The sequence below is a fragment of the Sorex araneus genome, chromosome 2 (assembly GCF_027595985.1).
Source record: "Sorex araneus isolate mSorAra2 chromosome 2, mSorAra2.pri, whole genome shotgun sequence".
Taxonomy (NCBI): domain Eukaryota; kingdom Metazoa; phylum Chordata; class Mammalia; order Eulipotyphla; family Soricidae; genus Sorex; species Sorex araneus.
This window is the reverse complement of record NC_073303.1, coordinates 163,669,525-163,686,591: the sequence shown is the minus strand read 5'-3', so window position 1 is coordinate 163,686,591 and position 17,067 is coordinate 163,669,525. Positions and strand designations below refer to the sequence as shown.

General features: G+C 35.4%; 1 non-coding gene across 1 annotated transcript; it reads left to right on the top strand.

Moving 5' to 3' along the window:
• The first annotated feature begins 9,426 nt into the window (after positions 1 to 9,426).
• On the top strand, positions 9,427 to 9,584 carry LOC129402618 (U1 spliceosomal RNA). Its single transcript, XR_008628733.1, has one exon. It is a non-coding gene; the product is annotated as a U1 spliceosomal RNA (small nuclear RNA).
• The last annotated feature ends 7,483 nt before the right edge of the window (positions 9,585 to 17,067 follow it).

Here is a 17,067-nt window from a genome sequence, read left to right as displayed (position 1 = left end):
TCTGGCCGAAGTGCCTAATTCTTAATTATAAGTTAAGAGCTTGATCATAGACAAATGCTGTCATGATCCTAATGTAATGACGAGATTAGGACGCTGCTAGGGATAGGAAAGACTGATCTGGCCTGAGCACTGTAGTCTGAGATCAAGATGACCCCAGGAGAGCAATTCTATAAGTTTTAATGCATTTCTTATTGTGTCCATACAAAATGATTAATATTATGAATGCTTATATGTTTGCTGGGTGAGGAGAGGAGAAACACACTCATGGGACTCTGCCCTTGGGTGGATCCTCCTGCTGAAAGAGAATCGGTCCTCAGAGAAGCAACCCCTGAGGGGAAAGAACCTTACCCTATTGATTGTGACCACACCTATGTGTACGCCCCAACCACCTCATGCTGGGGGGGGATTTAACTAGGCTGTAAGAGTGGGTTGGGGGGCCAGATCCAGAAATCCAGAGCCGGGAGAGAAGCAGAGAGAGAAAATGAAATAAACTGATCGAGCAACCAGTTTGGCCTTCTTCCTTCCATTGCCTGCCCTTGACCGACAGCACACACAGCGGTTCCAGAGCACCGAAAGTGGGCGGTGAGACAGAGCCGCTCGGAGAGCCCGTGAGTGCACACGCCCGTCGGCATGTCTTAGTTTTTTACAGCTGGCGTCCCTTTTTTTTACACTACACCATGGACTGCTACACATCTGTTAGGAAAAATGAAGTAATGAAATTTGAGTATAAATGGATAGACATGGAGAGTATCATGCTAAGTGAAATTAATCTTAAGGAGAGGAACACAGATTTAGAATGACCACATTCATTTGTGCTATATAAAAATATATACATATATGCATATATATATACATATATATACATATATATATGAAGACTAATATCCAAGGTGAGGGAAAACAGGGGCTAGGAGGTCTGGTCAATGGTTGAAATCAACCACAAGTGTGTGTGTGGGGGGGGAAGGGCAGAGGGTAGGTAAGATAGAGAAGGGACCAGTATGACAATAATAGTTGGAAAAGATCACACTGGACAAAAATAGAGTGCATTGCAATTTTTAAATATTCTTTATTTTAATACTTTGTTATATTATTTATTATAATTATAAGACTTTTATTAAAGAAAATATATACAAAATTTCAAACTTACATCTATTTGAATTGAATCTACAAAATCTGGAGTTTTAGAAATAGAAAATATGTCCTTTTATTTTCTTTGTTTTTTAATTTGTAGAAAACAAATTAAATTGCAGAAAACAGTTTTTTTATCACATGAGAAAATGTATATGGATATATTTTTTAACTGAATCACCATGAGATATAGTTACAAAGCTTTCACGTTTGAGTTTCAGTCATACAATGATCGAACACCCATCCCTCCACAGTGTACATTTTCTACCACCAATTTCCCCAGTATCTCCCATCTCATCCTTCCCCTTACTCTATAGTAGACAATTTTCCCCATTCTCTCTCCTTTTGGAATATGTCCTTAATTTGCCAGTTATTAAAAATGTCACAACTACCAATTGAAACAGTTTTACACAAGTTTCATCAAAATTCATATGAAACGGTTAAGGTTATTTGTGCATTAATTATTCTCCACTATCAACAATAGGTTATGGGCAAGCTACTATATAAGTAGAAAAACTAGACCTTTTAAAGATCTCAAGTGTAAGTACTGCCAAGAAAAAAAATTGCGAGATCATTGAACTCTAATAAAAATGTCATCTTGCCTGTATCAGTGTTTTATTCATTTGCTCATAGTAGTGTCAGAGTATCTTTTCACTGTGGAAAAGAATAAGTTATGCCACCATTATGTGAAATATATAGACCCCCACAGAGGATGGTGTCCTTTATAGACAATAATACATGATGGCCTCAGTTCAGCTCAGAAAATAGGAATATGTCAAAACATCTTGCAATTAATAGAGAAGAATATTTTGAGCATTTCATGAGAATTTCTTTGTTTATTATTCAGTGTGATGACATATTTTTATGGAACATGTTTATTAATAAAAACAATAAAATAGCAATTTTATTGTTATGCACTCTTTTGGGCAAAGTGTAGGTATAATTTTTACAGTAGCATATTGAGTTCACTTTTAAAGTATTTAAAATTTTATGCTATTAGAGGCCGGCAAGCTACCAAGAGTATCTCACCTGCACGACAGAGCAGGAAAGAGCTACCCATAGTGTATTCGATATGCCAAAAACAGTAACAAGTCTCACAATGGAGACATTACTGGTTCCCGCTCAAGGAAATAGATGAGCAACAGGATAACAGTGATAGTGATAGTGATTGTAGCAGTATAAAACATAAATAATTGAATCACTAAAGTTGTTAATTTATAAAAAAGATTTGGTTTATTTTAACTTGGCCAAAGAATTTGGGAATTGAGTTTAATATAAAAAAAAAACAGCAAATTTATCTGATTTGAAATGGGCGGAAATACTGAAAACATGCCCTTACCTTTTTCTTAATGGGTAAAAGGGCAGGAACCTTAACCAGAAATTGCCACTTGAAGTTACATAGAAAATGTTATCTAAGAACAAGCTCAGGAATTAAACTGTAGATTACTATGGTACTCATATATCAGAAGTTCACTGCTTCCTAAAGATGAGCTTTCAAATGCTCTTTTCCTATGAAACATTTGCTTCTAATCATGCAGTCACATGGTTACTTTGAGGACAGAATTTTACATCCTCCAACCACCTGGTTTGTTGCCAATGAAGTTCTCTTCAGTCACCAGGTCTTATTGACCCCAGAGCAGCAGTGAAACAACCAATTATGCCACTTTACACTATAATTAAACAATGTTGTAACTGATAGTCCACATGTTTATAAATCTCAGTAGTCATTCTTACAGAGTCATTTTAGTTAACATGATGTCACTGTCTGTCACTGTAATCCCATTGCTCGTCAATTTGCTCGAACAGGCACCAATAATGTCTTCATTTTGAGACTTGTTGTTACTGTTTTTGGCGTATTGAATACGCCATGGATAGCTTGCCAGTGCTGGTGAGATACTCTTGGTAGCTTGCCAGGCTCTCCAAGAGAGATGGAGGAATCAAACCCACCGAGGTCAGCTGTGTGCAAGGCAACCACCCTACTGGTGCTATCGCTCCAGTCCTAAACGTGATATATAGATATGTCACTCCAGTCCTTAACTTGATATATCCAATCTTAACGTGATATATAGAATAGTAAATAGCTAATATATGAAGATAACATACAAAAGGCAACTTTATCATCCCCTTATGGTAAGATAAGGGAATTAGCCTAAAGTCAGCAACAAGTGGATGCTTACACTGACAGCTACTCTATCTATAAGCAATAGATCTCAGAACAGATAATTGACTGTAATTATCCATGGGACCATTCACTCTGTATTATACAAATATTTACTATCTACTACCTGCATTTCACTTCTCATGGTGTTAGGGAAAAAACAGTAAATAAATCAAACAAATATACATTTTTATGAGGCTTCATGACATTACAAAGAACGTAAATAAATATGAACCTATAATACATTATCTAGTAATAAAACTCTATAAATAAGGAAATTGAGCTGACTAAATGCATAGTTGTCTTTCTGTTGAAATCCATGAATCAAAAATGCTAGAAAAGACTGGATCTGTGGAGAAAGTCATCCTGTCTCCTTCTTGACCCAGAGCAGCTTTACAATAGTATTTTCTTCAGTTGAAATAAATAATAGCAGTTGATCTCATTTTATTGTCTTTTTAGCCAGTCAGCAAGAGTCTCACAATCTTTGCTTCTAAGCACAGTATAGAGAGCACAAAACATCTATCTGACCCTACCCATTCACTGCCCTTTCCAAACTTTATATGAATCTCTCTGTAAGTCTGAGGTCCAGCTTCATGGTGTTCTCTCCCAAGCTTTTACATTTTAATATAATAATATTTTTCCTTACCAGAGAAAAATGCATGCTGGCCGTTGATGGGATTACACGGCACCGGGGGCAGTCCCTGGGTGTGACTGCCTAACTACTGGGAAATGGGAAATCTGGGCGGAAAAGGCCCAGTCCCAATCTGAGCAGGCTTGGAGATCTCAGCACCAAGTCCCACACACCTGGGTTCCTCTGCCAGTTCCTTCATGCGTGAGCCTTGTCTGAACATGTGGAGAGGGGCCTTGAGCATGGCTGTGGCTAGGTTCCAGAGGTCTTTGGTCGCTGGAGCTCTGTTAGGGGCAGAGAGGGAAGCTGGAGCCCATCCCCTCCGAGGGGCCCCGGGGAAGACAGCCAGGTGCGCAGGCAAGAGACTCTTCATGGCCACACGGTATCTTATAGCCTACTTCTCTCTCTAGGAGAACCTGGCAAACTACCAAGAGTTTTCTGCCCACATGGGAGAGCCTCTCGAATTCCTCCATGGTGTATTCATATGACAAAACCAGTAATAAGCTGGTTCTCATTCCCCTGACCCTTAAAGAGCTTCCAATGTGGCATCATTGGGAAGGACGAGCAGAGAGAGGCTTCTAAAATCTCAGGGCTAGGACGAACGGAGATGTTACTGAGACCGCTGGAGAAATTCGATGATTAACGGGATGATGATGATGATGAGGATGATGATGACCAGAAAAGAATACCTAAGTGATGAATTTATTACCTTTGTTGTATCTCAGCATTCCCTATTTGTTCTTTAATATCTAGCTAATAGACCTTAGTATTTCAATTTAAATTAATGTTATTTCTGGTTCCTTGCTGCACCCTCATTGATGCACTCAAATTATCAACATATAGGTCTAGGGAGATAGATCAAAGGTCTAGAGTACTCCCCACATATGCACAAGACCTGAATTCAATACCTGCTATCATGTAACTCTCCCAAAGTAGGTGTGTCCCAATGGTCCTCATGCACTAATAAGTGTGAATCTGATATCCCCAGCATTTTTTTCTTTAGAGATCTCACTGCTGGGCCTGAATATTGAACCAGCCAGCCAGATTAGCTGAGTATCACTAGGGAGTGTTCCCTGATTCTCTGAGCATTGCATGGAATTCTCTGGCTTAAAAGACCATTATTTAGGTAAACACAGCACCCAATACAAACACATATTTTCTCAATTACTCCTTGTGTATATTGTACACATCTACACACATATATTTATACTCACACAAGTCTTCGAGTGCTGCGTGTATCAATACAAAACACATTCAACTTTGCAAGGTAGAAAGCAAGTCATTCTTTCTTGAAACATTATCCCCTGGGTCCATAGAAATATTTCAATGGGTCAGAGTGAAATTTATGAGATGGGAGGCTCAGGTTCGATACTCAGCTCTGCATGGTCTCCTAAGCACAGTTGGAAGTGATCCCTCGGCACAGATGTAGGACTAGTCCCATGAACAACTCTGGGTATGGCTCAATTCACAAGAAAAAGCAAAAAGCAGAACCATGCAAAAACGCTATCTCCTGCACTTAGATAAAATATCTCACTAAATTAGAGTACATTTGTGTTCTTAACTAGCCATGAGAAAATGATTCTTTAGGATTCAGAGATAGTTCAAATTGTAGGCCACATGTAAAGCCCTCAGTTTCATCTCCAGCTTGGAATGGCATTCTGAGTACCACTGAGTATAGTTTTGTGGCCTATCCCCTGAGCCAAGCACTTCATCATTGCTTCTCAGAGCACAGCACCTTCAGGCCCTCACCACCAGGCCAAATATAAGAATCACCAGGACTGACCCCTAAGGCCCCAAGCTCTGTTGGGTATGTCCCCTCTAAAATGGAATGCATTTGTTCTCCCCATAATTACTTCATTTTTATTGAAAGATGCACTCCAGTTATATTTGCTTTCTCTCACTATTTCCTTACCTAACCCAATATACTGATAACTTAGTTGGGTATCTGCAGTCACTCTATCTGTAAACCACAATAAAGACATTTGCACACACAAATGGGATCATATGACCCCAAAATAATTATTATATTTCTTAGAGGAAAAACTAAATACTTTAATATATCTATAAACTTGTAGTAGCTGGTTATCTCTGATATTAATGTTTCAGTTAATTTCAGGATACTTTGTATTTCATTGTACAATGTTATTTCCTTGATTGTTTCAGACATCATTCAAGACTTTGTTGTATACTGATACTACCAGAAATGCACCTCTATTCTCAAATGCCCAAGTAGTTCACCATGACAGAATTTTTCATATCTCAGCTTAAAGCCTTTTCCATAATAAAGCTTTGCCCAAACCCCCATATTCTGCCTACTCATTTCATTCTAGGAGTTCATAATATCTCTCACATTTCTGCAGATTCCCTATGAGTGCTACATGGTCTAATTCTTCTGGATCATGTAAACAGAATACAAATTCTCAAAACACAAATTAAACACTATGTCATAAGAAACAACATGAGCAATGATCGAGACTTATACTGACTTGCCATCAATGCATTCAAGTTTTTGGTTCTGTTTATTTATTTGGGCCATATCTGATGATCCTTGAGGAACATCTTTTGTATTGCTAGGGCCCATGTGGTATCAGAGATCAAACCAGGTCTCATGCATGTAAAGCAAGTGCTCTAGCTCTTTAAGTAGTAATTTACATGTTTTAATGCTTAAATAAATTGTTATTCTTTAGAAGAGTATTTGTGGATTCTTTGGATTAAACAGTCATTTGTTAACTCCTAGACTTCTCAAAACTTTAGCAGTCTCAATTGTTAATAGTTTTTAGAAAGCAAACTATGGTTTATACATACCTTATAGGACTATTTCTGAGCAGATAAATTTGAAAAACAAATGGCCTTTATACTCTAAATTGGTTTGAAACACATTACACTAAACACAATAGAGAAATCTATAGTTTCTAAGTTATATCCAAAAATATTCCAAGATAAGCTTTTAAGCATTTGATTAAACAATACTGAAAAAACATATATTTATTGATTTTAATATGCTGGACTATTAAGTAAAATTATGATTAATTCTTAATATGAAAATTTTCTATTATACCATTTTATCTATCAATAATTTTTATATTTCATTTTCTATTTCATTCTCATAAAAAGTAATACTGGGTAAATTTATAAGAAATTTAATAAAATGAGAAATTAGAAATATTTTTGTTAACATTTTCATTTAGTTCCTTGGTAATTCAAATATTGACATTTCAAATATCCTATTTGGCTATATTTGCAATACTGAAATTGAACTATTATGATAATTTAATAGTAACAAATATGAAAGCTTTTTATGATTTTGGGGTGATGTATGGGGGTGCTCAAGGTTCAGTTCTTGTGGAACTCAGGGGACCACAGTTAGTACAAGGAACTGCACTCAGATCTGCCATATACAAGTAAATATCTTTTCCACTGTGCTGTCTCTGAAGTCCCTGTAAAATAATTGTTTCTTTTCTTAAAATTCTATTTTAGAGGGCTGGAGTGACTGCACAGCAGGTAGGGCATTTGCCTTGCACATGCCAACCTGGGTTCGATTCCCAGCATCCCATATGGTCCCCTGAGCACCGCCAGGAGTAATTCCTGAGTACAAAGCCAGGGGTAACCCCTGTGCATTGTCGGGTGTTACCCAAAAAGCAAAAAAAAAAATACATTTTATTATTTACTAAAAATATGCAATTAAAAGCAAAATATAAAAACTATCTTGTACTAAGATACTTAAAGGAAAAATTGCCTTTAACACACCTATTTAACTTTATTGATAAGATGGTTTTAGTTTTAGTTTCTCTTAAAATTAATTTCTATATTTATAAATTATATATTCACATGATATACCTTGATACATAAACCTTAGAAATAACGTATGATATGCTAAAATTTGTTTACTTACACAACTGTTCTATGTCTATTCTCCTAATAGACTTATGTCAGTAATATTAATAAAACATATTCATAGAAATGCTATCTACCTACTGTTTATAAGACTGGAGTGAGAGCACAGCTGGTAGGAAGTTTTCCTACCATGCAGCAGACCTTGGTTTGATTCCTCCATCTCTCTCAGAGAGCCCAGCAAGGTATGACAGTATCCCACCCTCATGGAAAAGTCTGGAAAACTACCTGTGGCATATTCAATATGCCAAAAATACTAACAAGTCTCACAATGGAGATGTTACTGGTGCCCGCTCAAGCAAAATCAATGAACAACAGTATGATAGTGCTATAGATCTGCTATTGATGAAGTTATTTCTTTTAAATTATTTGCCTAGTCACTTACAGTTCAATATAGGATATGTTCAGAATATATATATATATATGTATTACTAGGATATAATAGTTGTTTCTAGGATATAACAGTTATCCAAATTTTACAAGTGTAATTTTCGATGAATTTTTATTTTTACATTAACCCTATTATTTATCAATATTTATGTTATTAATAAGGAAAGTCAAGTAGATGGAAAAATTTATAAGCCCCAGATTTTTACAGTCATTTAGATTTTATTAACAAACTTGAGATATAATATCACATTGTACAGATTCAAGGTGTAAACCCTCCTGATTCAATATATATGTATTGCAAAATATTCTCACCATTGTGTAAGTTACCGATTGGATTCCACAGGATGTCAAAAAGACCGCGTGGCTGCCCACCAACGAGATGGTCAGACTTCTTCGTCAAAACCCTGAATGAACAGTTTGAGGCACTTCCTGTTTCTGGAGCGAGCAGATATAATTGGGCTACACTAGTACATGACAGGGACAAATGGAGACATTACTGGCGCCCGCTTGAGCAAATCGAAGATCAACGGGAAGACAAATGATACAAGTAATACAAGTGTGTAAGTTAATTCTTCATCACTTCAAACGGTTGTTTTTCTTTTTTATAATCAACCCTGGCAACCCTTTTATCATAAAGGGATATATTATATATATATACCTCTCGGAGAACCCAGCAAGCTACTGAGAGTATCCCACCTGCATGGAAGAGCCTGGCAAGCTCCCCGTGGAGTATTTGATATGCCAAAAACAGTAACAATAACAGGTCTCATTTGAAAAGAGCCTCAAATTGTTGAGAAAGACAAGTAAGGAGAGGCTGCTAAAATCTCAGGGCTGGAATGAATGGAGATGTTGCTGGTGCCCTCTTGAGCAAATCAATGAACAATGTGATGAGAGTGATAGAGTAATACAGTGATAATCTGAATTTAGATCTAGTCTCAAAACTACTAGAAAATATTCATTTACTAATAACTAAGTTACCATGTTAAATGCTAAGTCTCCAGAACATATTTATTGATAACAGGAAGTACATATGCCTTGTTTATCAAATCTCCACTATCTCAATCTTGACTTTTAGAAGATGCCAAAAATGTCCAACAGTTAAGAGAAAAAGTTTCTGATAGTGTTGCAAAAAATAAATATTTTGATTACAAAAGTGAACATTGACTTCTAAGATCATGACCAGCAATTATTTTGAAATGAATCACAGGCCTAAAATTAAAAATTTATGTCTATACTTACCTGGCAGGGGAGATACCATGATCACAAGAGTGGTTGTTCCAGGGCGAGGCTTATCCACTGCACTCCGGATGTGCCAAACCTTATATTTTCCCTAAACATAGGGAACTTGACTGCATAATTTATGGTAGTGGGGTATTGTGCTTTCTCTGAAGAAAAATCAAAATTATGTCTACAAGGGGAAAATGTATTATAATGAATTAATTATGATATAAATGCAAAGGTCTAGGGGAGAAGGCTCAAGGAAATGACATCAAACAATGACATTTTTTAAATGAAAAATTATCTGAAAAGAGAAGATAATACATGTGAAACATACAACCGACAATTTGGTATGTAAAAAATATATAAAAGTTATATACCACATTGTTTTTAAAATAAAAAAATTTAATGAATACCCATAAAGGAAAACTTAGAAGTAATTCATAAACATCTGAAAAAATGTGCATCATCATGTTATGAGAGAAATCTCTCTCCACTCATAAGAAAGACAAAATATAAAAGTAGATGGGCATCACCAAATATTGCCAACGATATAAACCAAAAAAAATTCATATATCATTTGTATAACTGCAAATGAACATACTATGTCAGAAAAAAGTCTAATGGTTTCATTAAAACATGTATTTTAAAGTCTACAGCAGTACAATAAAACTAACACAAATAATTGTTGTGTGCTAAAATAATTGTATTACCATATTTTAACTAAAATAATTTGAAACATGGAACAGAGTTTTAGAAATACACTCCTAGAAGGTTTATTAAAATAATCATGGGAATACTCCATCGGTAAGAAAATTATTAAATCATAGTGATATATTCAGATAATGGAGTACTATCATGAATAGAAAACCTAACTACTTATAGATACAGCAAACTGGATCAATATAAAAATATTATGTTGAGTTCTCTGTTAATGAAAATTGTGTGACTCTGATGCACAAATAAACAAGCAGATCAGTGAATTAGAAAACAGTCCAGGAATAGATCCAAGTAGATATTGAAATGTATCATATATTATATGGCAAAGGTGGCATTTCAAATTAATAAGGCAAAAGGAGGACATTTTAATAAATGATACTGTGACAATTGGTTAGTCATTTGGAACAAGATAAAATTAGGTCTATACTTCAATACTATACTCTAGAACTTAATTTCAAATGGCTCATCAATTAAATGTAAAAAAAAGTGGAACCTTACAAGTACTAGAAGGAAACAAGTGAATTTCTCTTTAATTTCACTACCAGGGAATGACTTTCAAACTAAAATTCAGAAAACAATAAACTACTATCATTTTGTCTACAGTAGTAGTAAATTTTATAGAAAAAAGTACCTATCACAGAATAAAATGAAGCTGCCAAATAAAAAGAACATGTAACTATGGGAACCAAGACCATGAATGTCAACATAATTGTAAATATGTAACCTAAACTATAATTAAAAAATGGTAATTATTTATTAATTTAGACTTCAAAAAAGTGGATGTTGCAAATTTGCAACGCATACCACACATGAAGCGCTAATATTCTTAATATGTAAAAAAATAGTATTTAAAAAATTGAGGTTACTCAATCAAATTAGGAGATTATTATACAGAAAATTAGGAGAAACCATTCACATTAAAATATAATTCCCATCCAAAGTATAAGCATAGCCTTTAAGTATGTATAAACTTTTAGAGAAATATAGATGAAAACCTCATTGAGATAACATTTCTCATTTATCATCTGGTGAAAATAGCATTGTATTGGCAAGACTGTGGAAAACATGACATTCTCATTGACATTGCTTTTGGGAAGTTACATACTAGAATTTTATTGGAAGGTTTTCCAATAAACTGCCAGAATTACATAAATTTCTACCATATGATCCTAAATTTTCTTTTATTGGGATTTACTCTGATACACCACAATCCCAACAGAAACATATATATACATATATATATATGTACAAGGCTGTTTATAGAAGCAATATTGATAATTGCATAATTATGAAAAAATTTAGTACTCATAGAAGTTAAATGAAATGCAAAACACATATAATATTATGTTTATGTGAAAATAATAATAGAGCTCTTATATATAAATATGATTGGTGGTATCTTTTAAATGCAAAAGCAAAGACTTTTTTCTGAATAAAACACTATCATGTAAAACAGAAGAGAAAAGTTTAAAAACTCTCTATTAACTCAGTTCTGAAGAAAATGACTAATTCATTATCTGTAGGCTTTGAGTATTAAAACAATAGAAAAATATTGAGTAAAATGCATTTATTTATGGGGTAATTTTTCTCACTTAAAGTAGCAATTAATAATAATAAATTTATAATCAAAAGACTCAAGCAAAGATTTTAATTTTAACAGAAATGCCGTTTCAGCTGCTAATATTATAACACTCATTCTAAAATACATACAACTTTTCTTATTTATATTCTCTATCTTAAATAAATTCTTGAATGTCCATTTGAATTTACTGAGACAATTTAGACATTTTGGGGCTTCCTCAATTATATTTTATTTAGAATTATATATTTTTTGGAAAACATATACTTTTAAATTATTTTTTATTGTTGAATCACAGTGTGATACATTTACAAGCTTTCATGTTTGAGTTTCAATTATACAATGATCAAACTCCCATCCCTCCACCAGTGCACATTCTCCACCACCAATGTCTCCTGTATACACCCTCTTTCCAACCCTCCCCCTGCCTCTATGGCAGACATTTATCCCATACTCTCTCTCTACTTTTGGGAACTATGGTCTGCAATACAGATACCGAAAGGTTATCATGTTTGATCCTTTATCTACTTCCAGCATACATGACTTCTCCAACCATCATTGACTTAGTGACTTCCTTATTCCAGCTGCCTTTTTACCTCAGCTCATGAGGCAGACTTCCAAGTATGGGGCAATATTCCTGGCCCTTGTGTCTACTGACTTGGGTGTTCATTTCATATTATGTTATTTTATATTCCACAAATGAATGCAGTCCTTCTATATCTGTCCCTCTCTTTCTGACTTATTTCACTTAGCATGATAAGTGAAATGTCTATCCACTTATAAGCAAATTTCATGATTCACTTCTCCTAACAGCTGCATAGCATTCTATTGTATAGATGTACCAAAGTTTCTTTAACCAGTCATCTGTTCTCATGCACTTGGGTTATTTCCAGATTCTGGCTATTGTGAACAGTGCTGCAATGAACATACAGGTGCATATGGCATTTCTACTGTGCTTTTTTGCACCCTTGGGATATATTCCCAGAAGTGGTATTGTGGCGTCATATGAAAGCTGAATTTCTAGTTTTTGAAGGAATGACCATATTGAAAAAACATATACTTTGAAGGGAGGCTTACCCAGTGGTGCTCGGGACTTACTAGTGACTCTGTGCTCAGCAATCATTCCTGGTGCTCAGGGAACATATGAAGTGTTGAAGTGTTGGGAATCAATCAGGGGTTGGCAACATATGGAACAATTTATTACCCCCTATCTTCTCTCTCAACCTTTATTTCTATGCTTTCTTAACCTAACTTACTTTTTCTATTTGGGGCAAAATAGTGGAAGCTCACAAGCTGTGCTCAGGAGGAATGAGGGCACTGCCAGAAACTCTCAGAATACCAGGTCACAGGTCTAATGCAAGGGTCCAAGTCTGTATGTGATGCTGGTCAGGTCCTGATGTAGTACTGGATATTACCCAACCCACTGTGGTTGTGGCAGAGGGAGGGTACACTAGAGACATAATCAGCAGTGCTGGATTACCTTGTGGTGCCATAATTGAAATGAAGTTAGTCACATGCAGTCCCCCTACCACTAAACCATTTATTCCCTTATCCAGTAATTTGACCTACCACATATATGTGATATCATCCTGTGTTTATTCTTTTTCTTCCAGCTTACTTCATTTAACTTGTCTCCTAGTTCCATTCAGGTTGCCACAATTTGCACGGTTCACCATTCCTGACACCTGTGTAGTATCCCATTGTGTATATATAACACACCACGCAATCCACTTATCTGTCATTGGATGTTTAGGTTGATTCCAAATATTAGCTATTGTACTTAGTACTGCAATAAATAATAGTGTGCATATGTCCTTTTGAATGAATGTTTTACTTTTTTGGAGATAGATACCAAAAGTGAAACAGTCATATGGCAGCTCAGTTTTAAGTTTACTGAGAATGCTCCATACTGTTTTCCATAGAGGTTGAACCCAGTAACACTCCCACCAACAACGAAAGAACATTCCTCTTCACCACCTCCCTCCAACACATATTGCTCCCAAATTTTTTTTATATGTGCCTTTCTTGGGCTGGAGCCATAGCACAGAGGGTAGGGCATTTGTTTTGCATGAAGCCGACCCGAGTTCGATTCCTTCACCCCTCTCAGAGAGCCTGACAAGCTAACGAGAGTATCTCGACCACACAGCAGAGCCTGGCAAGCTACCTGTGACGCATTCGATATGCCAAAAATAGTAACAACAAGTATCACAATGGAGAGTTTTTCACCATTAAGAACAATAACAGCTACGGGCTTTTTATAGAGAGCTGTTACTATCTTCAGGAAGGTTCCTTCCATCCCTATTTTATTGATGGTTTTTATCATGAATGGATGTTAGATCTTGTCAAAAGTTTTCTCTGCATAGATTAATATGCATCTTTATTTTCTTTTTTTGTTGATGTGATGTATTATGTTCATTGATTTCCATATATTGAACCAACCTTGCATCCTGGGGATGAATAGCACTTGATCATGATGTACAATTTTTTTTGATGTGCTGTTGGATTCAATTTGCTAACATTTTTTGAGGATTTTTGCATCAATGTTCATCAAGGAGATTGGTCTGAAATTTTCTTTATTTTAGAAATGTGTCTGCTGTGGGTTTCAATATAATACTAGCTGCATGGGAGGTTTTAGGAAAAGTTTCAGTTTCTTCAGTATTTTGTAAGAGTTTAATGATCAATGGCAGTAAATCTTCACTGAAGGCTTGATAAAACTTACCCATAAACCTATGTAGCCAGAATTTTTATTCTTGGGTAAATTATTAATTACTGTTTCCAGTTCAATTTTTGTATTTGGCCTGCTCGGGCTTTCTATTACCTTCTTATTTGGATTGAGGAGATGAAATGTTTCTGGGAATCTACACATTTCTTCTATGTTCCCCAGATTACAGAGTATAGTTGTTCATAGTAAGTTCTCATGATGTCTTGGATTTCTGGGGGTTCTACTGTATTTTCTCCCTTTTGCTTCTTTTCCAATCTATTTGAGCATATTCTTTATTTTTCTGGTGAGTCTAACCAATAGTTTGACCGTCTTGTTTATTCTTTTGAGTAACTAGCTCCTGTTTTCATTGATTCTTTTTTATTGCTTTCTGGTTTCTGCATAATTGATTTCTGCTCTGATTTTTTGTTATTTCTTTTCTTTTTACTATTTCTTTTCTTCTACTTGTCATTGCATTCATTGTTGGTGGTTTTCCAGACATTCATGGTTTGTTTGTAGGTTGCTGATTTTTTCTTTTCTTCTTTATTTTGGGCCTGTACTACTATGAATTTTCTCCTGAGAACTGTTTTTGTTGTGTTCATAGGTTTTGGTAACTTGTTTCTTTATTATCATTAGCCTCAGGGGATCTTTTTTTTCCTTTGTTGATTTCCTCTTTGGTCCAGCTGTTATTTAGCAGCATGTTTTTTTTTTCTATCGCCATATAATTGTGATGTGATAGGATTTAATATGATTTTTAAATTCTTATGTTTGAAAATTTATGTAAGTTAGCCTTATGTTCTGAAATGTGATCTATTCTGGATTATGTTTTTTGTGCAGATATAAGAATGTATATTTACTTCTTGTGGATGGAAGGGCCTTTATAGATCCATTAGACTCATCTCCTCTTGCCTCATTTGGTACTCTTGTATCTTTACTGATATTCTATCTAGTGATGACGATGAAGTGTCAGTCTTTTTTGTCCATGTGTTTACCTATGGACTGGAGTGATAGCACAATGGGTAGGGTGTTTGCCTTGCACGTAGCTGACCCAGGTTCAATTCATCTGTCCCTCTCGGAGAGCCTGGCAAGCTACTAAGAGTATCCCACCCACACAGCAGAGCCTGGAAAGCGACCCCTGGCATATTCAATATGTCAAAAACAGTAACAACAAGTCTCACAATGGAAAGGTTACTGGTGCCTGCTCGAGCAAATCAATGAACAACGAGACGACAGTGCTACAGTGCAGTGCAGTATGTATCTGTAGTTGTGAGCAAAAGCCTTACAAACTTTTCTCATGCTATATATATTGATGATTATATATTGATTAGAATTAATTCTTCTTGGTCTATTTTTCCCTTAACTAATAAGTAGTATCTATCTCTAATTAGTTTCTTTAGATTGAATGCAATTTGATCTGATAAAAGTATGTTATCCCAGATTTCTTCATCCCCATTCACCTGTATAATTGTTTTCCATCCTTGTACTCTGAGCCTGTGTCTATGCTGTGATTTTTAGATGTGTTTTTTTTTTTTTTTTTTTTTTTTTTGCTTTTTGGGTCACACCTGGCAATGCACAGGGGTAACTCCTGGCTTTGCACTCAGGAATTACTCCTGGCGGTGCTCAGGAGACCATATGGGATGCTGGGAATCAAACCCAGGTCCCCTGTGTGCAAGGCAAATGCCTTACCCGCTGTGCTATCGATACAGCCCCTAAATGGGTTTTATTTAAGTAGCAAATAGTTGGGGATTTTGTTTGTTTAAGCATTCTGCCACTCTGTGTCTTTTGATGGGAGAATTTAGCCCAATATTATCCCAACATTCAGGGATAATACTGATGCAAAGGGCTGTGTTGCCATTTTACTGTGTAGGGTTATTATTTCTATCATTGGCTCTTTGGTTTATATAAGTAGTCTTTCAGCAATTCATTCAGAGTCAGTTCGGTAATCACAGATGTCACCAGATCTTGTCTGGCTGAAAATATTTTTTCCTCCCTCAAATTTAAATGAGAATTTTGGAGAGTAGGGAGTGTAGGTTGAACATTTCTTTCTTTCAGTAGTTTGAATACATCATTCTACTTTCCTGACTGTACTACTTCATATGGAAGATCTGTTGAGATTCTTATAGTTTTTTTTCTTACGTTTAAAGTTTTTCTTTTCTCTTGTAGCTTTAAGAAGTTTGTCTCTAACTTTGGTTTTTGCCATTTTGATAACTATATGTCTTGATGTTGTTCTGTTTGAGTCTATTTTATTTGGCATTCTCTTGGTCTCTTGAATTTTAGAAAATGCATCCCTGTAGAGAGTGGGGAAGGTCTTAGTTATTAACTCTCCCACCACTAATTCTGCCCCTTTTCCCTTTTTCCTTATCATCTATTATTCTTATAATTTGGAGACTATTCTTGACTTATTTTTTCAGTAAGTACCTTACATTTTCTTTCATTCTTTTGTTTTCTTTTTCTATTTTAAGTTCCTTATCAATTATGATTTTCATTTTGTCTTCAAGTTTCTTTAGAGAGTTCTTCACCTGTGAGATACTGCTACTATGATTTTCTAGGGTTTTGTTTAGCTCCTTCAATTTCATTTGTGGAATCTCTCATCCGATGGGAAATTCTTTTTTGATTTGGTTGAATTTCTCATGTAGTGATTGTTTAATTTTGCTGGC